This window comes from Anarhichas minor, unplaced genomic scaffold, assembly GCF_050575085.1.
Source record: "Anarhichas minor isolate MPS153535 unplaced genomic scaffold, ASM5057508v1 ptg000060l, whole genome shotgun sequence".
Lineage (NCBI taxonomy): Eukaryota > Metazoa > Chordata > Actinopteri > Perciformes > Anarhichadidae > Anarhichas > Anarhichas minor.
The window spans coordinates 517,949-545,021 of record NW_027466506.1 but is presented as its reverse complement, the minus strand read 5'-3'; the positions used below and the strand labels follow the sequence as shown (position 1 = coordinate 545,021).

At 43.6% G+C, this 27,073-nt stretch overlaps 1 pseudogene; it reads right to left on the bottom strand.

Moving 5' to 3' along the window:
- Positions 1-21,575, bottom strand: part of LOC142933410 (cationic amino acid transporter 2-like) — a 33,798-nt pseudogene extending 12,223 nt beyond the window's left edge.
- Between the last annotated feature and the right edge of the window lie 5,498 nt (positions 21,576-27,073).

The following is a 27,073-nucleotide window of genomic DNA, read 5'->3' as shown; positions in this document are numbered from 1 at the left end:
CATGTTTACAATGTTTACTGAGGTAATAAATCAAGAGAGAAGTAGTCATTTTCTCATAGACTTCTATACAACCAGCGGAGTCGCCCCCTGCTGGACACTAGAGAGAATGCAAGTTAAGGCACTGGCTTCACTCAGCACAACCAAAAGTTGCTGCCTGACTGCTAACCAATGGAGGAACAAGTGACTTCACGAACAAACCGATCAAGAACCTGCCGAACTGACGTGTTGTATATCATCTTCATTGAGCTCCAAGATCTGACTGAATTTATTCAAGATGGCTTTAAGAGGTATGATTTCATTACTGCTCTGGACACAGAGGCTATAATGAGTAAGATCTACACGGTCATTTTCTTATTGACTTCTATACAATCAGACTTATTTTTGCTAACAGAGGAGTTTCCTCATTTTGCATGTTTACATCCATCTTCATTGTGCACTTTTACTTACCAATGACGTAGGACAGCAGGAGGTTCCAGCCGGCCACAAACGGCCACACCTCCCCCACAGTCACATAGCTATAGAGATACGCCGAGCCCGTCTTGGGGACCCGGGCTCCAAACTCAGAGTAACACAACCCAGCGAAGGCGGAAGCCACCGCCGCAACCAGGAAGGAGATGATGATGCTGGGCCCGGCCACCTCCCTGGCCACCTCTCCGGACAGCACGTAGACGCCAGCCCCGAGCGTGCTACCAACGCCCGGGCCCACCAGGTCCAAGGTAGTCAGGCATCGGCAGAAGTTGGACACCTCGCCCTCGGGCTTCAGAGGCTTCTTTCGGGTCAGGCTCCGAAGGAAGCATAACACTTTGGCAAAAGTGATTCTTAGAACCAGAATGCATCAATGTAAAGAAACAAAGATAATAAAATAATTACATATATGTAAAAATTGTATTGAGGAAGTATTGTTTGGTAAGTTGCTTGGCCTGTGTTCAAAAACATTCCACCTGGTAGTTAAAGCCGGGTAAAAAAATAAAAAAATAAATCATAGCTCATCTTAAATAACTCAGTTTGAAAACCACAAGCAATTCACGCTCAAAGCAGGTAAACATGTCAACCATTAGATATTACCATATCCCCAGGTGATAACTTACTCAATAGGTTTTTTTGTATTACAAGTTTTTGGAAATGATATGTTTAAATATGCAAATTAGTCATTATCTTATTAAATGTGCTTGTTCGGACAAATTTTCCACAACAGAAATCTGAACATTGGATGAAGCCAGAATCAAAATGTATTATTTCATTTTGTTGACATGTTAGAGTCAAAGGAGGTGTTTTTGGATATCTCTCAGTCAACAGCCATTAAAAAAAGAAAATGAAAATATGAACAAACCCTTCTGTGAAAACCTTCAGAATATAGAGAGGAATGAAACTGGAAGGTTTGGTGGTACTCAAGTGGAGATTTCTGGCTCAGAAAGTGAGGAACAAAGTATTCTCAGAAATGGCTCTTAAAGATGATTCAGTTCCAGACATGTTGAAGACACTACAGGTGAAAAGGGTTTACAATTTAACTAATGGATGAAAGTTTCCCCATCGATTGTATTACACATGTTTTTTAATCTTTTGTTTAAATCTGCAAATGAGGCATTTTAACAGTAACTTTTGGTAAATTTGTCAAATAGACTAAAGTAGTAAAATTAAAACTTAAGTGTATTTTAGATGTTTCTTTCCACGAGTGTGAAAGAACACGTGTTATGGAAGCAAAATACCAACATTTTTAACAATTGACCAGTGCATGAAGTGCAATGTTTTGCCCTTAAGGATCTCGCCTTAAGGTGGACTAAAGCCTCAGCATACTGTTGACCAAAACTCTGATAAAAGTTAAACATGAAGAAACATTACCCGCAAGCCATTTCCAAGCTGTGTGTTCAGACTGCCGGCGACATGAAGACAAGCAGCTCGTGTCCACTGCTGCTGCTAGTGTCTGATGGAAGCTCCTTCCTCCCTCCAGCTCCAGACTGCCTCTGGCCCTGAGGCCTGGTGCAGCTCCACACCTGAAATCAATCCAGGCAATCAGTGCCCTGAGGTGGAGGAGGCCTCCCGAGTAAAGCTGTCTGCTTCTACAAATGTGAGAGTGTGGACGTATGTGTGGTTGGGCAAAGTTTACTATGCAGTGCACAAGTCATTCTATTGCTATTTAGATGTTTGAAATTGTAAAGACTAATATTAAATGACAGACAACAAAAGGCATGGGCAACATACTTCGGATGTCACGAAAGAATTGTCACAAATATTACGATGGGACACAAATATTATGCAGTTCTGCAACGCCGTATGAGTTTTGTAGTTTAATACTGAACAAAAACTTTAAAAAATATATTAAAATGTGTTTATTTTATTTAGGATTTGAGTAACACAAATTGGTTCAAATATATATATTTCAAGCTCATTACATTTTGTGTTACTCAAACTGCAGATGATATTTATATATATATATATATTAAAGTTTTTGTTGGGTATTAAACTCATACGGCGTTGCAGAACTGTATAATATTTGTGTCCCACCGAAATATTTGTGACAATTTTGTCATGACATCTGAAGAATCTATTGTTTTATTTGTTTGTTTTGTTGTCTGTCATTTAATTACTCTCTACACGTCGTAATATTATGAAAAGACAAATACTGATTTTCTTTTGTTTTATATAACTGAATAGAACTGTTTTAATTTCACCATAAATGTCTGAATGAATGTTTTCTACATAGTTGTTTTTGTGCCTTCACCAAACATTACTCATTCATATTTCAGCGGTGATTTCTAATGGTTTTGGAATGCACAGACACATGATGTCGCCCTGCTTGTAGGGACGTGGTGTCCATCCTCTAGGGTTCCATGGTGGTTGCTTGACTTCCTCCCTGTATATTCTTCATACATGTTTCCGATCCATCCATCCATCGATTCTCCATCTTGTCATTTTTACCACTGTTCTTTCTGTCTGCCCTGTTCAAACATCTATTCCAGGTCCTGTAACAGATCTTTCCTGGGGTTTTGTCCTTCTAGATGCACCTCTAGGTAAAAACTCAAGAACCCTAATTCATGTTAACGGCATTTATGATATTATGAATATCCAGACAAACACTTTACATTCGGTACACGTGAGCAAATACGCATTAAGAATGAAAGTCCCTGACTTAACAGCATGTCCTTCTGTCGTCGGAGAGTATGGTGAGGGTTAGCAGCATTCTCTCTCTGAAGAACGTTGATGAGTGAGTGTCCATCAAGAGATTCCTCCAGCGCGGTATGATGTTGTCTGTAATACGCAGGTTGTATCACAAGAGGGCAGCAGGAGTATTAGGAATATATGCTCAGCTGCGTCTCCAAAGCCTCCTCTCCAATGACATAATCCCTCTGCCAACGAAACGGAGGGAATTCTGTTTGAAACCGAGGGGATTGAGAAGATTATGCTGATGAGGCAGAGAGAGTGGTGCCACACTTTCTCACTTCATCAATATTAATTATGATGACAATCATGTGTTTGTTTCATTAAAATGGAAAAGGAAATTCACTCTTTGGCTCCTATATTTAATAACATCCCTGCATTGGTATTATAAAAGACTTCTTGCTCTGTGGCGTGTAAGAAAAAGCATTTTCTTAACCTGATCTTGGCAGCGGGGGGGATCACTGTTGTTTGTCATGGCTCTTGTGTGTGTGTGGCTGCATCTGTGTGCAGTGCAAGCTTGACACATCACTAGTTGAGGCCGGTCACCATGGAAACCCCACCCCCACCTGCCTGCGAGGATGCTGATGGAGAGGAATAACAGGGTGAAGCAGCAGTCAGTCACCCAACAGGCAGGAGATCCCAGGTGTTCATGAAGCAGCTCTTCTACCGTACGCTATACAGATGAGATAACTGCACAGGGAAGTCTGATTGGTTCCATATTCACGCTGATGAGAGCTACACACGCGTTGAAATAATACAGTGAACAAGTGGTGGTGGCGGCACAGAACGTTTTAAATGATATCCTGACACCACAGAAACAAAGCTAACGGAAAGTCAATTAGGATTGGGGGGGGGGGGGGGGGTTGACAGGGTGCGACCCTGCCAGAGCCCATGCGGCATCTTTACGTCACTCTTCCGCAGTCCAAATATGGTCACTTTCGTTCACTGGTTGCAAAAAGGCTAAGATGGCGAGTGTCAAAACGTCGACAGTCAAGACTTCATTATGGCAGTCCACAAACCACTGGGTGACGTCATGGTGACTACGTCCACTTCTTATAGACAGTCTATGATATTTACCTTCATAGAGGACTGTCAGTGAGACCTTTCATATCTGTGACCTCCACCTCCACCCTTACCCCTCTCCGGAGGGATTCTCCAATTAAGTCGCTCATCAAGGGGCTTGAGCTCCCCCTCCCCCCTCTGAACAGCTATGCATCCCTCAGATTGGACTTTTATGTCGGACCACTTCTTGAGAGGGTCTGACCTTTTCTGAGCCGGCAGCATTCACTGCCTCCGTCACACGCTGCCACTCTAGAGCCTTTTTGAGATTTGTAATGCCCACACTGTGTCGCCCAAACAATATATACTTTCGTTACTTCTTCCTCCCCAACAAGTGCTTTGTTTAATCCATTTTCTCTGAAGTCTCTATTATTCGTCATATTGATCAAAGATAATTAGGGGCCTTTCACTGAGTATTTGAAGGCAACTGGACGTTAAAAGGGCAAGAAGCTCGCTCACACACTGCAAATCTCAGCTTGATTGGGATTTATAAAGGGAAATCGTTGCGGGGTGTGCGGGAGGTGTTGTATATCAGAATATTTACCGGTGCATGCACTTTCCGTGTTTCGTATCTAAGCACATTTTAGACGGGAGGCTGCAGGTAAAATTAAAAGTGGACTTGTTTTCATTGATCAGTTTTTTAGAGTAGCCTTTGTTTCAGTGATATTTCAGACATTTTTTAACATGCAGGATCTCCTGAACACATTTCTTCACAAAAGCAGTTCAAAAGTAAAACTATACTTACCTTACAGTGTTATACAGCAGTTTATAGGTTTGCAGTAAGAGTGGCTTGTTACAGGTGCAAAATTCAAAATTTTGAGCATAATAATGCAGCAAATTACTATTTGCTCCGTTGAGATATCGTGAAGTAATGTCTACCTGAGCAGAGAAAGAAGTAAATCTTACTCTAACTCTGACAACTCCAATCCCAATCCATCATCACCAAGCCTTAACGCCCACCCTCTGGTTAGTTCCGTCAGCACTCCTGTTGTTGCTGTTACCACTATTAGCTGCCATGTTGAGAGCCGTGTGGAGGAAATCCCTCAATCATAGATATACTCTGAATTTGGAATTTAGCCCCTTTAACCAACACCTACAACCAGTGTGCGAAATACGGGGGGGGGGTTCTTGACACTTCAGACCCCCTGAAAACCTCAACAGCAACATTTCAGATCTCTCTAAAATCTTAAGACAGTTATTAAACACTTGCAATTGTCACTAAAATGTCATTTAAAAGCTTACCAATGCCCAGCAGTTTTCATTATTCAAACTGCCAAACATTTATTCACAAATCTGTATAGTGAGTGCAAGAGACGATTTTCAGTCAATGACACAGCCAGCCAGTGCCGCAATATAGAGCCTTTCTTCATGTCTGATTGTGAACCTAACTGGACCCCCTTTGGACAAATTTGAACTCCCCGATTGCCACCGGGTATCTCGCACACTGCCTACATCCCTGATTCGTTTATGGAAAAGTAAATGCAGCAGTTTAGACCTGCCGGTGTAGACATCGCAATGAAAGCATTATATTGCAGTATTTGTGTCTGCTCTACTTAATAATTTACCTGTAGGTTACTTTATGAATGGACTTGATGCAATGTGTGATTGGCCTGCTGGTTGGAGGATGTCGGCTGGGCTTTGCTCGGGTCTTTCAGATTAGTAACATTTTGTGACCTTTTTTCTTTAAATTGATGGATGTTTACCTTTAGATGACCCCCAAACTGGAGGTCAAAGGTGATCCATTGTTCTATATTTACATATGTTGGTGCTGTACTGTAGACACAGTATAGAGAGATCTGAGATCAGACACAAAATCCAAGTGATTAGATATGCCCTAATCACTGACAAATCAACTGTAACATCACCACGCATCCCTCCAACCCTCCAGGGAGCTGATAGGACGCCTCCTCCTTTCTAATTAAGACTGCTCGTTCACTTTCCTTATGTCTACTACATCACACTGTCAGAGGCCACTCGCTGCCTCATCCTGCAGTCTGTGTAACGGCAGGGAAAAGTGACGTCCGTTAAAATGTCGAGGCATTCGTCCCCCAGCGCGTGCAGCCCATTAAAAAGTAATTTCTGGAATGTGACATTTGTGGGCGAGGGGGGTGGGATGCATAGTGAGGGTGAGATATGTTTCGCTGTTATTAACACCGACAACATGGGCCAATTATCCGCTCCGTCTTCATTTGGATGGTCTGCTTCCAGAAGAAGGCTGGCGAGAAAGGCAGGAAGAGATTAGAGGCTGGCTGGAACCAAACAAAGCCGCAGAGAGCAGATTATTACTGCTCGTGTGTTATCTGAGTGCTGCTCGTTCATTTTAACTGTATTTTCTATTGCTTTAAGAAAACATGACTGAAATGACTCAAAGGAATAGAATGGGACCATCTTTATAAACTATAATCTAGTTCATGGATTATCACAAGCACACTCAAATTCCATGTAACGCAATCAAAACTATACATGGCAGTTATTGACTGTCCACTCTTTTCTATGAGCAGGTGTTATGAATAAATACACAGAAACATTAATATGGGAGTTAAATGGTGCTTTGTTATTGTAAAGTTAGTGGGCATTCCTGTTCTACATAAACCAATGATCCATATGAACATTCCGGCTGCAATCAGACCCGTCTCTACCGGTGAGCACCGGCCCACTTCCCACATCTGACACCTGACTATCCCATAATACATTGTGTGCCGGTCACTCACCATGTGAGTCACTATGTGTTCAGGTGGTCATCCGTCATTGGATGGGACACCACATAGATTAAAGTAAATCTCGCGACATGTTGAGAATCCTGTAGTCTGCTGTTGAATAGACCTTAGTGGCTGTGAGTCAAACGGACTCGGCTGCAGTTACTGCTCTGCTTTGGGCTAAGGGATGCCCACATGGACTTAAACGTTTGTACTCATTGCACATGTTTTATGACTTTGTCATATCATTGTTTTCTGTTTCTGGTTTAATTTGTGCTTTTTAAAAAAAAAAAATGTTTTGGGGTCCCAGTTAAAAGCACCCAATCGCAGCCATATGCAGTTTTAATAGTGTGCTCGTTTTTTCATTTTACATAATATGCAAATTAATTGTAGCTTTCCTACAATAATACAAGTTTTGTAATAGTTTTTCACTTGAGATGACATTGATTACAATAACTAAGTACTTGTGTTTTCAGAAGAAATAAGTTCACATTTTGCTGTGATGGTTGTTATTTACAGCACTTTATTTTTGGGGTCAGTTTTTTTAATCATATTTGCATTATGTTTCATGAAAGGTGGCACACTAAACACATTTGGAAAGATTAGTGCAGCACCTTGATGAAACATGTGTAGCTCTCTAACATACAGTTGTGTGAAAAAGTGTTTGCCCCCTTCCTGATTTCTTATCACTTTTTCACACAGGGCCATGTAGGTTTGCATTTTTTTTCCCCCTTAATAATAAAAACCTTCATTTAAAAACTGCATTTTGTGTTTACTTGTGTTATCTTTGTCTAATATTTAAATTAGTTTGATGATCTGAAACATTTAAGTGTGACAAACATGCAAAAAAATAAGAAATCAGGAAGGGGGCAAACACTTTTTCACACCACTGTAGCTTACCTTCACTTATCAATCCTAATCAGCCTTTGTTGGTTGGTTGTTGCTTGATTGTCAGTACTGTCACTTTCAATGTTTAAGATGCTGTGGATGAAGACTTGAGCTACATGGGCAACAGATTGTATCAAGAAGATCATCATCGTAGTAGATCTGCTCTTGTGTTGTGCTGTCTTGTTATATGTATTGGTATGGGCAATTGGCCCAAAAGTTGTTTGGATAACAGCAAAAATCCTACATCTTGCATTCCTAACGGTTAGTAGGCAGGATAGGAAACGTGGTCTGGACGATTAGGTGGTCTTGCTCGGTGGAGATTCCCAACCATCTGTGGGGAGGGAAGGAGAGTTCATAACCTCATTGACATCATGCGTCTGCCTGTTATAATGGTGATGGAGATTTATGACAGCATAGCCTGATGTCCTTTAGGCTGAGACACACTGCAGCCTTCAGATAGAGACTTCATTACCGGTCATGATCATCGGTCCCAAATCCCTCACTAAAACCAGTCACAACTTCTGCCTCACCATCGACAACTCCACTCTGTCTCCCTCCCCACACATCCGCAACCTTGGAGTCATGTTCGACAGCAACCTCTACTTTGAACACCACGTCAAACAAATCACCAGAACTGCCTTTTTCCACTTAAAAAACATAGCCCGTCTCCGCCCATCACTCTCCTCATCTGCTGCTGAAACTCTGATCCACGCCTTCATCACCTCCAGAATTGACTACTGCAACAGCATTCTTCATGGCACATCATCCAAAATCCTAAATAAACTCCAGTACATTCAGAACTCTGCTGCTCGCCTGCTCACCCACACCCGCTCCCGTGACCACATCACTCCTATTCTCCAGAACCTCCACTGGCTCCCCGTCCCACAACGGATCCAATACAAAATCCTTCTCCTCACTCACAAAGCCCTCCATAATCAGGCCCCCTCCTACCTCACCGACCTGCTTCACCACCACACTCCATCCCGTCGGCTCCGCTCCTCTGATGCCAACCTCCTGTCTCTTCCACTCAGGACCAAGCACCGGACATGGGGTGACAGAGCCTTCTCCATATCTGCCCCCTCCCTCTGGAACTCTCTCCCCAAATATATCCGAGACTGCACTGACCTTTCCACATTCAAATCTCAAATCAAAACCCACCTGTTCAAAACTGCTTTTAATGTGTGACCGATATTGTGTATTTTATGTTTTTAGTGTATTGCTTTTATATATAATGATTTTAATGTAAAGTGTCTTTGAGTACTCTGAAAAGCGCTATATAAATAAAATGTATTATTATTATTATTATTATTACTAAATAAAAATGTACAAATAAATAGTGTATTTGAACCATGGATATCATAAGGCTCTGAGTGAGCACTTCATTCACATCACTGTTTGAGCACTTGACATTGATGAGAAACCTTTCTGCATTACTGTATTCATTATCATATGTTGCTTTGTGGTTTAATCAATTAACATGGATATCATTTCATAAACCATTGTCCATGTCCTTATTATGTTTAAACAGCGATTGAACATTGGCTTTGTAACAGTTTGGGGCTTGCACACAATATATAAATACTTTTTTTTTTCATTTTCTGTCCATCAGTCATGGTAATGTTATTGGTCTGGAAACACATTTCATTCATTGTTGTGTGTGTGTGTGAGTGTGGGTGTGTAGCTGGCCCTCTCTGCTTTGTGCCTTGTGACTTCATGTCGCCACGGAGACTCACCCTGTCTGAAGCCAAGCATTCCGCTCTCCAACACCCCAAATGCTTATGTGAAAATACACCACTCTCTGTACCGAAATACTGCGCCTCTCACTGGCACGCGTATATAAGGCACATGGTGTCACAGCATTCAACCAAATGTTCTGATTGTTTTGGCTCTGAATCCAGAAGGAGACCATGTATGCTGACCAACACACACACACATAGACACATTATAGTGCTCCGGTAGGTTGGCTCTGGTGCTCATCCACATAGCAGAACACACAGACTCTGGTGTGGTTGAAGCAGATGGACCAGTAAACATACGGCCGGGTCAGTCTTTGTGCCAAGTAAGGTTAACCATGTCCCATCTTCAGCTTCGTACTTGACAGACAGACATGTGAGTGGTATCAAGATATTTTATCTCACTCAAAGATGCATTTTTACAAAAAAGTCAAACAGTTCCTTTAGTTTGGATTAAGATGCATTAAAAGGGTTCTGTGTAAGAGTGTGTTTAGACAAAACACAGTGAAGCAAGTTTGAGGCTCAGCTCAATCCCTCAAGCACAAGCACACAGGCTACTCCTTATTTGCATAGGAGCAGCCAATCATGACAGGCCAACCCAAATACCTGCCGACCCACCATAATACAAAGTGGAGCAGACCACTTTCTTTTTCTCTTTAGCGAATGCCAATTAGCCAACTGACTGCCTTCCTCCATAGATGGAGTCACAGTCGCAGCCCACCTGCTTCCACAGTCAGCCTATACTGCTGCTGCATAACAAGAAGGAATAAATTGACTAAAGATTTTTTCAACATGGGCCGCAGCTAACTGCTGCTGCTAACGACTTGAGTGTGTTGATTGTTTCCTTGTTTGTTTTTTTATCTTGTTGACCTCATCATAATGGAATCCAGAGTCCATAGAATGGGCTATGTTTCAAATGGGCAAATTGATCTTACATCTAACCAAACTGCCAACCGCACCACGGTGGCATGTATCAACATGCAAGGCAGAGTTCGGTCCAGTGCCCTGTTGAAGGTGAAGAATCCGTGGTTGTCTTTGGAACAACTGTTGTCTCTGAAGGCTCTCAACATTCAGGGGCTGGAGAACAGACTGGAGATACTTGGCAGCCGACCTCCACCAGACGAGTGGAGGATTTGACCCTGAGATGGTGATACAGAATTGGACCTGATTTGGGAAAGTTGAAGGCAAGCAACGCAACACAACACCCATTACTCACTTAGGTTCTCCCTGGCACAGCAGGACGATCCACCCTTGCGGGCCAAGAAAGCTGCTTTGCGCCTTGCTCCGCCTCGTCCCCTTCCTACTGAAGAGAGTGAGGCAGGAGGGAGCATTCTGGTAGCTCTAGGTTGCCACTCAGCACTGTGGTATGCAGAAACGACTCAGCCCTTGACCATCCCCCATCTCTGGGGGGTTCTGTCTCAGGCTTCTGAGAGGGACAGGCTTGGAGGGCTGGACTTTCTGTACAGGTTGGCCAGAGCGGGATCCACCATTGCCTGTAAGAATGCAAAGTGGTCAGGGTTCCAAGGCTGGTACGAGGAAAGTTGGCTAGATGCCCTCTCCTGTGAAGCTGGATCTATTCTTATTCTATTATTACTTTTGATAAATTAGATTTTTTTATCATCACAGAGACATGGTTGTCTTAGCGAGTCTGTAGTTCTCTAATTGAAGTTTATAGTAAACTCTAAAGATCCCGTGATCATTTTATTAATCTACTATCCCATTTTACTTCAAAGTATGACAAAATTATTATTTTAGGTGATTTTAACATACATGTCTGCTGCCCTTTACAGACTGTTGTCACTGATTTTATGGATACTCTGGATTATTTTAACCTCACTCTGGCTGTACAGCCTACTCACTCAAATTGTCACACCCTGGATCTAGTTATTTACACCATGGATCTTATTATATTATATATTAACTTTGAGACAAAGGATATCTGTGTGTCTGATCACAAAGCGCTTTTATTCAATGTGGTTTTATTCCATCCTCAACAATTAATTCACACTTTACCCGTCCGCCGCCGGGTCTCCATTTTCTGAGCATTTTACCACAGCTTTTTTAACTGCCTTTAATCCTCATTTTAACTTAGAGGAGCTGGTCTCCCTGTTTGATCAAACCTGTCAGACTGTCCTGGACTCTGTTGTCCCCTTTAAAGACAAAAGGTCAAATAGAGAACCCCAGCCCTGGCTAAATGAAACCACCCATGATTTAAAGAGAGACTGTAGGAGAAAGGAACGGAAATGGAAAAAACAGAGTTGGAAAGATGCAGTGAGGACTTATCAAACAGCAGTTAAAGGTGCCAGAAATGACTTCGTCTCCAATTTAAGTTTAGCAAATCACTCGAATCCGAGAATTCTGTTTAAGATAATCGACTCGGTGGTCCCCCCCCTTTTACTGATGCCTCACAAGAGATGTGTGAGCAGTTTTTAAACTTAAAAAAAAAAATCTATTAAATTAGTACTTTTACTTTTGTAGAATATATTAGTTCCTCTACCACTGGTATTAATCAATGACACTGCTTACACTTTCATCATCAGCGCTGTCAGATTTCTCATTGTCTCTCATCTTGCTTTGTGAAATAATTATCCATAGACCACTTCATTTACAGTATCAGTTAAATGGATCGTTTTCAGCCGTTGCATACGTACGCTGTTCACCACTACGTGAATGATGTATAATTTGTCTATATCTCTGCAAGAAACAAACAGGGGTATGCATGTGACAGGAGCTCAGAGCTAGCAGAAGGATCCTTTCTGCTCCGCGTGCACATATGCGGTGATGAGCGCAAGTTAAAAATGGAACACCCAATTATTAAGTTAATCACTGCTAATTAACACACAGCAGTTGGTCTGACGGTTTTGCATTATTAGAGTAATATCAGAGTTACATGTTTATGTTCAATTTTTTTAATGGCAATTTGTGACAAACACCACTTGTCTCCATATTTCACTGATCTACAAATCTAACCACGCTTGTTATTTGTTTGTTTAGTCATAGTTCCATCATGATCTGTAACTGAAGACACTTACTGTCCCGGGTTTGTTTGTTTTGTATTTTATTTAATTACAGTTCATATATCAATATTTGTGGTTAAAGTAAAACACGGACAGGTATTAAGTTTAGTTATTGTTTATTGATTCAGTTCTCCATGTAATTAGTTAATCATTATCTTTATTTGTTTCTTACCATACCCACCATGTGTTCCAGAGTGTAAAGGAGGAGATGCCCAACCATTTCCTCTATTTATCCACTGGATGACGTCAGCAGGGATGTCATGGGGTTTGACCAAGTTCGGGGGGTAGATTATGTATTTAGGGTGGTTGCGATCTATTATGCGTTGTTGCAAGTGTATAGCATATGGTAAACTATCTAAAAGTTTGCTACCTGAAGGTTTGCAGTAAGGTATAGCTTTTGTCCCTTAACTGTTTGAGGAAGTAATTGGTGTTGCCTGCACTCATGGTACGAACTAGATCCTGCTGATGAAGGCTCTATATAAGCAGATGACTTTGGCTGTTACGGAGGAGGAACATCAGCATGTAGCTGTGTGCATGTGATGTTATGTTTAGCTAAGTTACCTTTATGAGTTGAGTTTAATTAAGTTAAGCTAAGTTAACTGTTTTTTTAAATTGTATATATGTTTGGTTACACGTGTACCAGGGCACTCTTGTAAACAAACACCTTTTGTTTTCTCCTACCACCAAGCCACTCCGGTCAGACTACCCCGCACATTTAAGTTGACAAGAAAGACAGACAGTAATGTAATCATTAAAGGTCACTGTCAGTGATTTGTCAATAGCTATACTATTACCTATAAGGCTATGGTCTGCTCTCAGCCTGGTCCCACTTTGTAACTAGGCTATAATGTGGCAAAGGCAGCGAGGTTAAAAATATCTGACTCGATCTGGGTCACAACAGTCGTTTTAGGGATGGATCCGAAATTGCTCGTGTTCCACCACCAATGTGCACCTTCGGAAGTCCAAATCACTTTCTGTCCTCACAGAGACACACTCCCTCCTTCCTGTTCAACTCAAGTCATGGATTTGTCTTACTGGGATAAAAATAAATAACACACAAAGGAGCTGCGATGAGAGGAACTATCTGAACTGTCTGAGGATTTCTTTCTCTTTTAGTCTGTCTGCTTCTATTCCTGTAAGAGTTTGCTTGTGTCTCCCATCATCCTATGTACAATGAGGGGTGTTAAGGCTTTCTCATCTAAATAAATCTCTGACTCGTCCTCATCAAGAGTTTGTAATGCTTTTCATAAATTGGAATCATGGCACAATTTCTCTACATCATTACTTTTAATGTCAACTTTTGGTCCATGCAGCATTCCTCCTGGTGCTAAAATAACAATTTGGATGATAATATCAACCTCAGTACAGGAGTACTTCATCACTTGGGGAAATATGCTTATTCACTTTGTTTGATAATTGGTGGGCCGTCAGGACCAGCAAGGCCTTCTCTGCTGGCCTAAACAGAATCACAAAGTTATAGCTATTTTATAATTTAATAATTTTTCACAAATAAACTACATGTATTCTGATTATTTTCCCCATTATCTTATTTCCTCATTGCACAGCTACTGTCTTCCTCAGTTGCTCTGCTTCCAGTGCAGCTTGTTTTAAGTAGAGCTTTTATCCAATCAGATTTCACCTCTGTGTCTCTAGGTAAGAAGAGAGGCCCGAGGCCCTCTAGGTAGACTTTGCAGATTAAAGTATATGGGGACGATATTGGGTTGGGATCGGGGCGACCACTTATCGTATATGTTAACAACAGTCCATGTAATGGTAGGGGTGAGCCGCTCTTTTGTTTACATTTGTTTTCGGTTAGGGAGCTAAGTAAGCTGCCTGTCTTTTCTTTTGTTCAGTTTGGAGTAGGTGAGGTAGTGTGTTAATAAAGATTGTTTTGTTTATTGTTTTGGGCCAGGCTCATCCCGACGCAAATTGCTACAAACGGTGTAAAATAATAAATATTATGGACTATATGAAAGCAGCCTTGGTTGTTCTTGGGAGTGGGAGAAAGAGGGGAGACCTTATATTATGCTGCGTCCAGGTTCCCCTAGACCGGACGTAACAGTAGTAACAGTTCAAGTTGACAGATATGTAAGAAGTTATGACATTGACATGACATTTTTAGCATTTTGCTTGGTGTAGATTCTTTTTTTTTTGACCTAGCTTTGTTTTCTTAACACTCAATGGCTGAAGGAGGAGAAACGGATTTCTCAAGAAGGACATTTCCAGAAAAGCTGGACATGAGCCCTGACCCAGCCAGGAAAAGGATTTGTACGAACGGTATTCCTGGCTAACAACGTCGGAGAAGCGTTGCACATTTTATGGCTAAAAATGCTTTTTATTTGCAACTGAGCGTCTTGGTGTTTAGAGCTGTTTAAAGCTACGCTAACCTGAGGTGGCTAACCAAGGCAGCAACACGACACCATAGCACAACAGGACACTTACAAACTACGGTGCTTTTAAAAACTTTTGCTGAGACCCGAGTGGATCTACAACTCAACGAACACGTTCACAGGAGGATCTCTGACTGGAACTGAACCGCACCGACGTTCTGTACAACCGCGTCATTAAACTCTTTGTTATCAAAGAAAGGAGGATGGACTTTGCCTTTCAGTGATCAGCAGCTTTGGTAAGTGAACTGCTTTGTTTTTACATCTGCAGTAGCGTTACTACTGTGTTCATTTGTCTAAGGTGTTGTTTCCGGGGTCAGAGTGTCTCTTACGTGGTGGGTTGCCAATTTGAGCGCAGTCCACCGAAAACATTATATTTCCCACAATTTAAGCTTCTGCATTTTCCAAATGCACTAGTATTATTCAAACGTATTGTTCGGTTCGTAAGCCTCGTACCGAACGGTTTAATACGAATACGTGTATTGTTACACCACTAGAAACAAATAATAACCGTAGCTGTGGCGTCATAATGAGGTTATTAGGAGATGGAACTGTAGAAGGACAGCACTGAAGGCTCAGGTATAAAATGCACGGCCCGCCACTGTGTTTGATGGATTATGTTTAACCTGTTTATGTGTCACAGCACAGTATACACATTTTTATCAGAATAATTGATAAAAATAGAAGGTTAGAAGGTTACAGTTTACAGTTTTAGATAACTAATGATGTTATTGTGATGAAAATGGTCACATCTTATCCTGTACAATGTTTTTTGTATGTTTGTTTTTTTTCACTTATGAAGTATCTGCTTCGTTGTTCTGGGGCACCAAGCTAGGTCCATATCATGTTATTTATTTATTTAATATATTTTATTGGTGCAAAGGGCAGTATAGAAAACAGGGATAGTGACATACCGTACATAGGAATAGACAGAAACCGGAATATAGACAAATCAAGACAGACTTAACAACAAACAAAAACATAATGCAAAAACAACGGGTATATATATGTATACATATATATATAGTAGTGCTGGGCAAGTTAACGCGTTATTATCGCTGCATTAATGTGGTGCTTTTTAGATGTGCATTTCAGTCCATTCATCAACCTGTAATGCCATCCATCCACCGATCTAGGCATTGCCGGCTATATGTTCCTTCAATTTCATCTCTGAGTTCATCTTTTCCTCTCTCTTTGTCCTGCCTTTTTCCATCACTCTTTCCCACTCATCGTGAAAAAAGCAGGGAACTGCAGGATCAGATCTGGCCCCTGGCGTTTGTCCCACTTCGTCGCCATGCTCTTCCTCGGTCCCATGTGTCGTCCTGTCATGCTCCTGTCATTGCTGTCAGATGAGGCAGAAATGCTATAAAAGTCATCTTTAAAATGAATGAGACCACGGGGATGTGGAGAGCTGACATTTTCTTCACCACTAATACAAGCTCCTCTTTTGGTGGTTCCGTCCCAGTAGGGGCTGCCACACTCGTATCATCCAAACACGATCTGAAGTCACTGATTGGTACATGACTGATACAGATTTAATAAGTGCCATGGCTTTTGTCTCAAGTTCAGGAGTGTTAGATGATGTTGCAGAAAGGAGAAGATCGGTCATCTTTGGCTTGCGGCTTATAAAAATAGACTTCAAGGATGAAGTAGCTTGGGCAAATTTATGTTTGGTTAAATGTCCCACCTCATTTAAACAGTAGTACACAACTGCTTCTCTGAGCTTTTCTATGGAAATACCCAGGACGATCCTCCATGCAGTGAATGAGACAGTAGTCCCAAATGGGGCTCCATGATGGTCCTTTCCCAGTCTGTACCACTCAAGATAAGATATAGTTAGCTATTTGCAGTGGTGTATAAAGTACCCAAAAGCCATACTTGAGTAAAAGTAAAGATACCTTACTGGAAAACTACTCCAGTAAAAGTCACCTATTAGAATACTACTTGAGTAAAAGTCTTAAAGTATCTGATATTTATTGTACTTAAGTATCAAAAGTAATTTTCTGATATTAAATGTACTTAAGTATTGAAAGTAAAAGTACAAGTAAATGCTGTTAATAAAAAAGCAAATGGTCAGAATTTTGAGAATTATGAAGTTTATTCTTTTAAGTGCTGTTGCCACCATGAACAAGGACATGGAGCTGTGTTGAAAATAATTGGGTTGGCTGTGATCCATCCAGGAGCAACAATGTTCAACATAATATATTGTACATAAGTATACTTTTGCATCTACTATGAACTTATCATCATAATTCTCCGAAAAGCAATATGACACTATGAAGGAGTTGTAACAGTGCGTTTATAAGTATGCTCATTCCGACTAGAGGATGTAGAGGGCAAATGCATAATGTTGTGTTCAGCAAAAAATATCCACTTGATGCATCAGGTCAGTGTTTTGAGAAAGGACACCTGCCTTGTAAACTCCTATGGGCCTGATTTGAACACAATAGGCAACGGTTTTGCTCAAGCTGAATCTGCAATTGGGCGACTGCCACCATCATAACTCGATCTGATCATCCACAAAATGACTCAAATATCAAAACATAATCAATACTAAAGCAGCACCGAAAGTAACAACCCAATCATTACTTGAAACTGAAAAATGTCCTGTTCATCTTCAAAAGAAGTTGGTTTTCAAAATTGCGAGAATTCAGTCTTGCTCTTCTTGAGCTGAAGACTAGTCCTGCGATGGTAAATAGCCTTTCACAGGCCGCTGAGGCAGGTAGAGGTGTGTTCAGCTTCACAGACAGCTTGCGCACAGCTGGGAAGGATTTCCCTAATGCTGCGCTCTCGCGGCTCCTGTCAATCCTATGGTGTGGTGGCTAGCCGGCCTTAGGGCCGACCGGGACACTCGGAGCAAAGTTGCATTGGGGGTAAGGATAAAACCCTCCGTTTTTGTCCCCCCCCTACGGGACGGAAGGAGCGCCGCTAAAAATCGGGAGGGCATATAGTATATATATAGTATTTGCTCTAGTCTAAGGTGGGCGCGCGGCGTTCCCTTGGGACCTCCGGTGGCCGAGTTACGATTTTCCAAAGTTCGGGAACAGTTTGCCCGTACGGCCCTTTATCTTTTTTGTCCACTAGAGGGCACAAAACTGCCATTCGGGTCCGGCTGTTCAGCCCAAATAAGGCCACTTCGGAAACGTGCCCCCGAAATGGCCATTTGGGGGGAGTTATGGGAACAATTGAGCCATTGGGGAGGGACCGATGGGAACTTTTGGGCCAATTAAGGGCCAGCTCCGCGGGATCCTGGATTGACATTTTAAACTGCCGTATCTTCTCGACTGTTCGATATCCCGCCCTGAAACGTAGATATCTTGGACCAATGCTCGATTGTACGGAAACAATGTTTTGGGACAAATGTTGCCATTTGGTCAGTATGGTGTTGGGCCACATGAAATGCCATGATAATGTAGTCAGAATGTCACTTTTTGAGTTCAACTCACATTTGACCTGGAAGGTCTCCACAACCCTTTGGGCTAGGGAGCTGCAATTTGGACTGTACTATCATCTCAACGTATAGATCCACTGGTATGAAAATGAAAATGATTGGACCCACTCCAATTCTAATACATCTCAGGCAAAGCGAGGCAATGGCATTGATTTTGCTCAAAAGTCAAACTCGTCCGATATGCTTGAAACTTTGCACCCCTGGTGGGCTGATCCCAGGTATGCCCCCTCATGCCTCATGCATACTGTAGATATTGTATGGGAGGAATGAGAACAAATGGGCCACTCGGGTTGGGATTTTTGGCTGAAATGAGAGCCCAATCAAATGTATTGGAAATGGCCGTTTTTGAATTATAAGGGACCACATAGCTCGAAAACGGCCATTTCCACTACATTTGATTGGGATTTGATTTTGTCCAAAAGTCCCGACCCAAATGGCAGTAATTGTCCAGGTTTCCCCAATGCCTTTCGGGTCAATATGTGCCATTTTGGCATCTTTAGCATATATGGTGCAATTTGATCTAAATGAGCTACAGCCACCACACTTCATACACAGGGTATGTGGCTTGATAGCAACACACACAGCAAGTTTTTCGGGGCTAGCACCTCAAATTGTGACATTTTGGCATCTCAGGCAAAGTAAGGCAATGGCATTGAGTTTGCTCAAAAATCAAACTCATCCGATTTGCTTGAAACTTTGCACCCCTGGTGGGCTGATCCCAGGTATGCCCCTCATGCCTCATGCATACTGTAGATATTGTATGGGAGGAATGAGAACAAATGGGCTACTCGGGTTGGGATTTTTGGCTGATATGAGAGCCCAATCAAATGTAGTTGAGATGACACTTTTCCTGTTGTAAGGAAAGTTCCCTTATTACTGATGACTAAAAAGGGCCATTTGGAGGACCTTTTTGTGTCCTTCAAATGGCCCAAAAACTGCCATTTGAAGGACAAAAAGGTCCGCGAAATGGCTGTTATAAGGGAATGCCATTCGGAGGACAAAATGGTCCTTGAAATGGCCGACTTTGAGTTATGAGGTAAAATGCAAAATAACTCATCAAATAGGTCAAACAGTCTGGAAATTGCACCCAACATCTTATCTGAGGTCCTGAGCTTGAAAACGGCCATTTCCACTACATTTGATTGGGATTTAATTTTGTCCAAAAATCCCAACCCGAGTGGCAGTAATTGTCCCGGCTTCCCCAATGCCTTTCGGGTTAGTATGTGCCGTTTTGGCATCACAGGCAAAGTAAGGCAATGGCATTGATTTTGCTCAAAAGTTAAACTCGTCCTATTTGCTTGTAACTTTGCACCCCTGGTGGGCTGATCCCAGGTATGCCTCCTCATGCATACTGTAGATATTGTATGGGAGAAATGAGAACAAATGGGCCACTCGGGTTGGGATTTTTGGCTGAAATGAGATCCCAATCAAATGTAGACGAAATGGCCCTTTTTGAGTCATAACGATAAGTTCCCTTATAACCCAAAAAGTGTCATGTCGACTACATTTGAGTAGGATTTGATTTTGTCCAAAAGTCCCGACCCAAATGGCAGTAATTGTCCGGGTTTCCCCAATGCCTTTCGGGTTAACGTGCCATTTTGGCATCTTTACCATATACAGTGCAATTTGATCTAAATGAGCTACAGCCACCAAACTTCATACATTCATGAAGCCACAGACCCTTTGGCTTCATAGGAACACACACCGCAAGTTTTTTGGGGCTAGCACCTCAAATTGTGACATTTTGGCATCTTCATCATATATTATGCAATTTGATCTAAATGAGCTACAGCCACCAAACTTCATACACAATGTCTGGGGCTTCATAGCAACACATACAGCAAGTTTTTTTGGGGCTAGCACCTCAAATTGTGACATTTTGGCATCTCAGGGAAAGTCAGTTAATGGCATTGATTTTGCTCAAAAATCAAACTCATCCGATTTGCTTGAAACTATGCGCACCTGTTGGGCTGTTCCCAGGTACCTGGCACCTGCGGAGGCTGGCCCTGGGGATGATGCGGCCCATCTTTTTCGCCTTCACCCTCAGCTGGTGCAGCACCACGGCGTTGCTCAGGCCAGTCAGGGTGGACTTCACTGCCCTGACCACTCCCGTGATCTCGGCCTTTGAAAGCCTGCAGAACGGGGCAGGGGTCTCCGCAAAGTATTGCAGGAATTGATATATATTCCTGATGTAAAAGTTCGAGGTGGTCACTTGCTTCACCTTGGTCTCTAGGTGGGCGACGTAGCTGCAGAAAGAAACACTGCGATTTATTCACTGTTCACATCAGTCTTGTGTCATAAGTGCTCAATTTGCATGGGAAAACAAGGCTTACCTCCTGATCCCCTCTACGTTGTCCAGGAACCTCCAGGTAGCAATGTTGGTCTTCCCCCGGGCCAAGAAAAAGAGGAAGGACCTCACCCTGGAGCACTTGGACAGGGCATTCTCCTTCTTCTTGGTGGTGGGACGGCTTCCCTCGTGAAACCTCCTGTACGTCTCCAGGTAGGAAACTGTGATGAGAAATTCAAAATGATTTTGTTTTTAATTTAACATCGATATAGAATCTTAAACCACACACACACACAGAATGTACTTTTCCTTCTTACCAATCGACTCTGGAAGGTGGAGGTTACGCATTCCCGGGCCTCTCCCGCTGCCCCTGAATGCTGAGCTGGTCCCGGCTTGGGGCTCCTGGTGCTCTGTGGCAGGTGTTGGTGGATTGCTGGGCCCGGCCTCTTCCCCTCCTCAACCAGGTCCTCCTGCACCTTCTCCCCTGGAGCTGGCCAGGCGTCAGCTACAACTGGCTTCTTCTGAGAAAGAAGAAAAACAGAAATACAGAGGGTATAATTACTATTGTTATTTTGACCACCAGTATGATGCTTCTCATCTTCCAGCCAGTCGCACTGTAACGACGCACCGCCGTTACTTAGACCACGGATAGTGTGCAAGATAGGGTGTGATAGAGTCAAGGAACACACATGTTTATTGTATGTATTTATTGTGGGACTGTGGATGCTGGGAGCCATGTGCACAGCTAGGACACAAAGCTGGTCCTGTTGTTCTCCCTGCCAACAAACAGACAACTGCAGTCAGTGACAAAGTGATTAGACTTGACTGTAGTAAATGTCTATGTGGCAGAACATTATCGTGTATATATTGCAACAACTTACCTCTGCCTGTTTCCATTCATAGTTCCGGGAAATACCAACTACAGGAAGTGGGTCGGGGGAAGTGAAAATAGGTGTTGCTGTGTTTTGTTAGATAAATGATGGTGTTTATCATTTACTTTATTTATAGGCATTCTAATTAGTTGTTCATTATTATAGATACTTGTGGTGTGGGTAAAATCTGGTAAATATTTATTATACATATATGTTTAGCAATATACTTACCCGTAGATGGCAGGGCTGGTCCAATTAGCTGGACCAGGTGTGTATATAAGGGCCTCATTTTGTTTGTGTGGGAGGTAGTGAAGGCAACTAGATACTGGTGTCAACGTTGGTGCGATGGTCGACCTTTTAAAAATAAAAAGAAGCATCTTCTGAAACTACTCTGGACTCCTGAACTCTTCATTTGCCCCCATGGCCACTCGGGCATGTTTACAAGTGGCGGCAGTGGTAAAGGCCTGTCGATATATTGATGGGACCAAGGACGAGAAGGAAAAAGAAGAGCGAGCACCAGGAGAGCCCAGAGAAGGGGGGGACCAGAGACTTCAGCGGTTCAGCGAGTGACTGCAGCAGCCAGGACCCCTGACAACATGGAGGAGTTGACAAACCTGGTACAGTCGCTGGTTCGCTCCCAAGCAGCAAGAGATGAACTGATTGAAAAAGAGATCACACGCCAAGACCAGAGATGGAGAAGTATGGAGCACGACGTTCATCGGATTCAAGCGCAGGTGACTGAAATGAGGGGTGAATATGACAGCAGAGTGGATAATCTAAGCATTGATGATGACGTAGAGGAGGGAGGTCCGAGGATGATGGCCAGCCAGAATGAGCCACTACAACCTCTACAGCGGGCCCCACACATCCACAGAGACCCTAAGTTTATACCTCTCTCTGCAGATGATGACATTGAACATTACCTCACAATGTTTGAAAGAATGGCTAATGTCTGCCATTGGCCAAAAGAAGAGTGGGCTATTCATCTAGTTCCTTTGCTCACAGGTAAAGCACGCAGTGCCTATGTGCTTATGGAAGTATCAGAGTCTGAAGAGTATGAAAAGGTCAAAGAAGCTATTTTAGCTAAATATGAGATCACAGCTGAGACATACAGACGAAGGTTCCGTGCACTGGACATTAATTGTGGTGAAACACCGCGTGAACTGTATGTGCGGTTGAAGGACATGTTTACCAAATGGGTAAAACCAGAGAGCTCCACTGTACAAGAGATTTCTGAGTTCTTGATTCTAGAACAATTTCTGAGGATGGTTGAGCCAGAGCTGGAGGTTTGGATCCGGGAACGTGACCCCGAGACGGCAAAAGAGGCTTCCCGCCTTGCAGAGGTTTTCCTGTCAGCCAGAGCCGGGAACAGAAGAACCACCTTTGGCCGTGACAGCCACTTCACCGGACGCAGTAAGTCCAATGGGGGTGAAAGGGGTGGTCAAGCGCAGGTTAGGCCTCCATACAGTAGCAGACAATTCTCTCCCAGTAAATCCAATGCCAGTAAAAAGCCTTTCTCCAGTTCTAGGCCAGATACACGGTGCTATCAGTGTAATGCCCTAGGTCACACTCAGTACACATGCCCTGTAACCAGACAAAGTAAGCCTTCTCTTTTGTGTTCAGTCCCCAGACCCACTCACGCATTTCCTGTTCAAAAAAGAGCGCTCATTGCCCCAGTGTTGGTGAATGGTCAGCGTGAGGAGGCACTCTTGGACTCGGGCAGTTTTCAGTCTGTGGTTCGGTCTAGTATAGTACCCCGAGAACTGTGGAGTGAGACCACTTCCAACATTAGTTGTGTCCACGGTGATGAAAAAAGGTACCCCACAGCTGAGGTTTATCTTACTGTAGGTGGGCAGACTTACCTCTTGTCAGTAGCATTAGCACCCAAACTACCCTATGCTGTTATTCTGGGCCATGATGTCCCCACACTGTTAGATTTGATACAGCAGGCTAAGTGGGAGGGCCAGGCTACCGCTGAGGGACAGATAGAGGGCACTGTAGAGGCACCAGTCCAGAAGGTTGAGCAGCACCTGGACCCCCCACCTAAAGTAACTGCATGCAACATGGTCACAACTAGGGCACAGAAAGACAGGAATAATCTTGAGGAGTTACCTTTTTACAATGCTGAGTTGGAGGCAGGGACAATTAAGCAGCCCAAGTCCAGAGCCCAGAGAAGGCGAGATAAGGTTTTGGCTACGGCCAAGTGTGAAGGTGTGACAAAGCCCAACCAGCCTTTCGATTTTCACATCCCTTCTGACATAGCAGCATTGCAGCTAACGGATCCAGCACTGAAATCCTGGTTTGATAAGGTCACAGAGATGGAGGGTGAGAGACGGGGCAGGATAGACTGTTTAGCAGAAGCTACCTATGTGGTTACAAATGGCATCCTTTATCAGCGGCAGGGGAAGGATGAAGCCTTAGTTTTGCCACAGAGCCTTAGTCAGAAAGTCATGGAGCTGGGTCATTCTATCCCCTGGGCAGGTCACCTAGGATTTCAAAAGTCCCTCAACAGGATTGCCAGGAGATTTGTTTGGCCAGGCATGTATGTCCAGATTAAGAATTTTTGTGCTTCATGTCTTGAATGTCAATTAACATCACAAAGGGGAGTAGCCCGAGCTCAGCTTCAGCCGTTGCCTATCATTGCTACCCCATTTGATAGAATAGGCATGGATGTAGTAGGGCCCCTTGAGAAAAGTTCATCAGGCAATAGGTACATCTTGGTCATTTGTGATTATGCCACCCGCTATCCAGAAGCCTTTCCCCTCAGATCTGTTAAGGCCAGACAGGTTGCCAATTGTCTGTTACAACTGTTTGCCAGAGTAGGCATACCGAAATAAGTCCTTACAGACTGTGGCACCAACTTTATGTCCAAACTGCTACAACAAGTGTATCAGCTCTTAGGAGTAAAAGGCATTAAGACCACCCCATATCATCCCCAGACGGACGGGCTGGTGGAAAGGGTTAATCAAACACTTAAAAGCATGCTGCGGAAGTTTGTCTCCCAAACAGGCTCGGATTGGGATCAATGGTTGCCGTACTTGCTGTTTGCATACCGGGAGGTGCCACAGGCCTCAACAGGATTCTCACCGTTCGAGCTTCTTTACAGACGCCAGGTGAGGGGGCCATTGGACCTCCTGAGAGAACACTGGGAGAATCCGACTGGAGACCAGGAGGATGTGGTTTCCTATGTGGTTAAGATGCGAGAAAGATTGGAAAAAATGACAGTTCTTGCACAGGAACACATGAGAACTGCGTAGGCTAACCAGAAGACCTGGTACGACAAGAAGGCCAGGGAAAGGACGTTTCATCCAGGACAGCAGGTCTTGCTTCTACTGCCTTCCAGTGACTGTAAGCTGTTGGCCAAATGGCAGGGGCCTTATGAAATCACCAAGCGCCAGGGTAAGGTCACATATGAGCTTTACATGCCTGACAGAGTGAAAAAGCATCAGTGTTTTCATGTTAACCTGCTGAAGGAGTTTCAAGAGCCTGCACCACCAAACCAGCTGCCGGTCCAGCAGCAGCTCCTGATCCGTGCCCTGGATGAGGAGGAAGAGAGAGAGCAGTCGTTTCCCAGCGATATCTCGGAAGCCAGTTCGTTTGAGCTGTCCCACCTCCATCCGGAACGGCAGGTGGAGATCAAAGCATTAATCGACCCAGAGCTATTCCAACTAAAGCCTGGCTTCACAACTCTGGTCCGGCATAAGGTCCACCGGAAGGAAAGCGCCATTCCTCGTCGGAAGTGGTATAGGATCCCTGAACGGCTGGTGCCAAAGCTCAAGAAGGAAATTGAGCTGATGCTACAGCTGGGGATAATTGAAACGTCGACCAGTGAGTGGTGCAGTCCGGTGGTGTTGGTCCCCAAAAAGGATGGTTCGCTGAGGTTCTGTATTGATTTCAGGTACCTGAATGCAGTTTCAAAGTTTGAATCCTACCCAATGCCCCGGATCGATGAGTTGCTTGAGAGAGTTGGGAGCTCCAAGTTCATCACCACGCTGGACCTGAGCAAGGGGTATTGGCAGCTTGCCCTGGCTCGGGAGACCAAGGAGCTGACAGCCTTCAAGACACCCTATGGGATGTTTCAATTCAAGGTGATGCCATTCGGTCTCCAGGGGGCACCGGCTACGTTTCAACGGCTCATGGACCAGGTGTTGAGGGACGTTCCACAGTTTGCGGCTGCCTACTTGGATGATGTCGTCATCTTCAGCCAGACATGGGAGGAACATGTTTCTCACCTGCGACAGGTCCTCCATCTGATCAAGACTGCTGGGCTAACCATCAACCCAGTCAAGTGTGCCTTTGCCCAGAAGCAAGTGGAGTACTTGGGCCACGTGGTTGGACAAGGCGTGGTCAAGCCTCAAGTGGGAAAGGTGGATGCCATTCATTCATATCCTGTGCCCACCACCAAGAAGAAGGTTCGTGCCTTTATGGGGCTTGTGGGGTGGTACAGCAAATTCATCCCCCACTTTGCTGAGAAAGGAGCCATACTCACCGACCTCACCAAGAACTCGGCCCCAAACAAAGTCAGATGGAATGAAGGATGTGACCAGGCCTTCAAAGACCTCAAGGGGGCAATTTCAAGTCAGTCTGTTCTCCACAGTCCTGACTTTTCTCAACCATTCATTCTGCAGACAGATGCCTTAGGGGTTGGTCTTGGAGCAGTGCTCCTTCAGGAGACGGATGGAGAGAGACGTCCGCTGTTGTACCTGAGTCGTAAGCTCCTGGACCGAGAGACAAGATACTCTACTGTGGAGAAGGAGTGTTTGGCCATGAAGTGGGCCATTGAGTCATTGAGGTACTACTTGCTGGGACGTCACTTCATCCTTGAGACGGATCATCGTGCTCTGCAATGGCTAAATCGGATGAGGGACTCCAACACGCGTCTCACGGCATGGTACCTGTCCCTACAACCCTATGACTTTACAGTCATGTACCGTCCGGGGAAAGCCAACCTTGTGGCAGATTGTCTCTCCAGAGTACATGAAGACTGAGGTACTGTACTCTCGGGAGAGGGGGGAGGAAATGTAACGACGCACCGCCGTTACTTAGACCACGGATAGTGTGCAAGATAGGGTGTGATAGAGTCAAGGAACACACATGTTTATTGTATGTATTTATTGTGGGACTGGATGCTGGGAGCCATGTGCACAGCTAGGACACAAAGCTGGTCCTGTTGTTCTCCCTGCCAACAAACAGACAACTGCAGTCAGTGACAAAGTGATTAGACTTGACTGTAGTAAATGTCTATGTGGCAGAACATTATCGTGTATATATTGCAACAACTTACCTCTGCCTGTTTCCATTTATAGTTCCGGGAAATACCAACTACAGGAAGCGGGTAGGGGGAAGTGAAAATAGGTGTTGCTGTGTTTAGTTAGATAAATGATGATGTTTATCATTTACTTTATTTATAGGCATTCTAATTAGTTCATTATTATAGATACTTGTGGTGTGGGTAAAATCTGGTAAATATTTATTATACATGTATGTTTAGCAATATACTTACCCGTAGATGGCAGGGCTGGTCCAA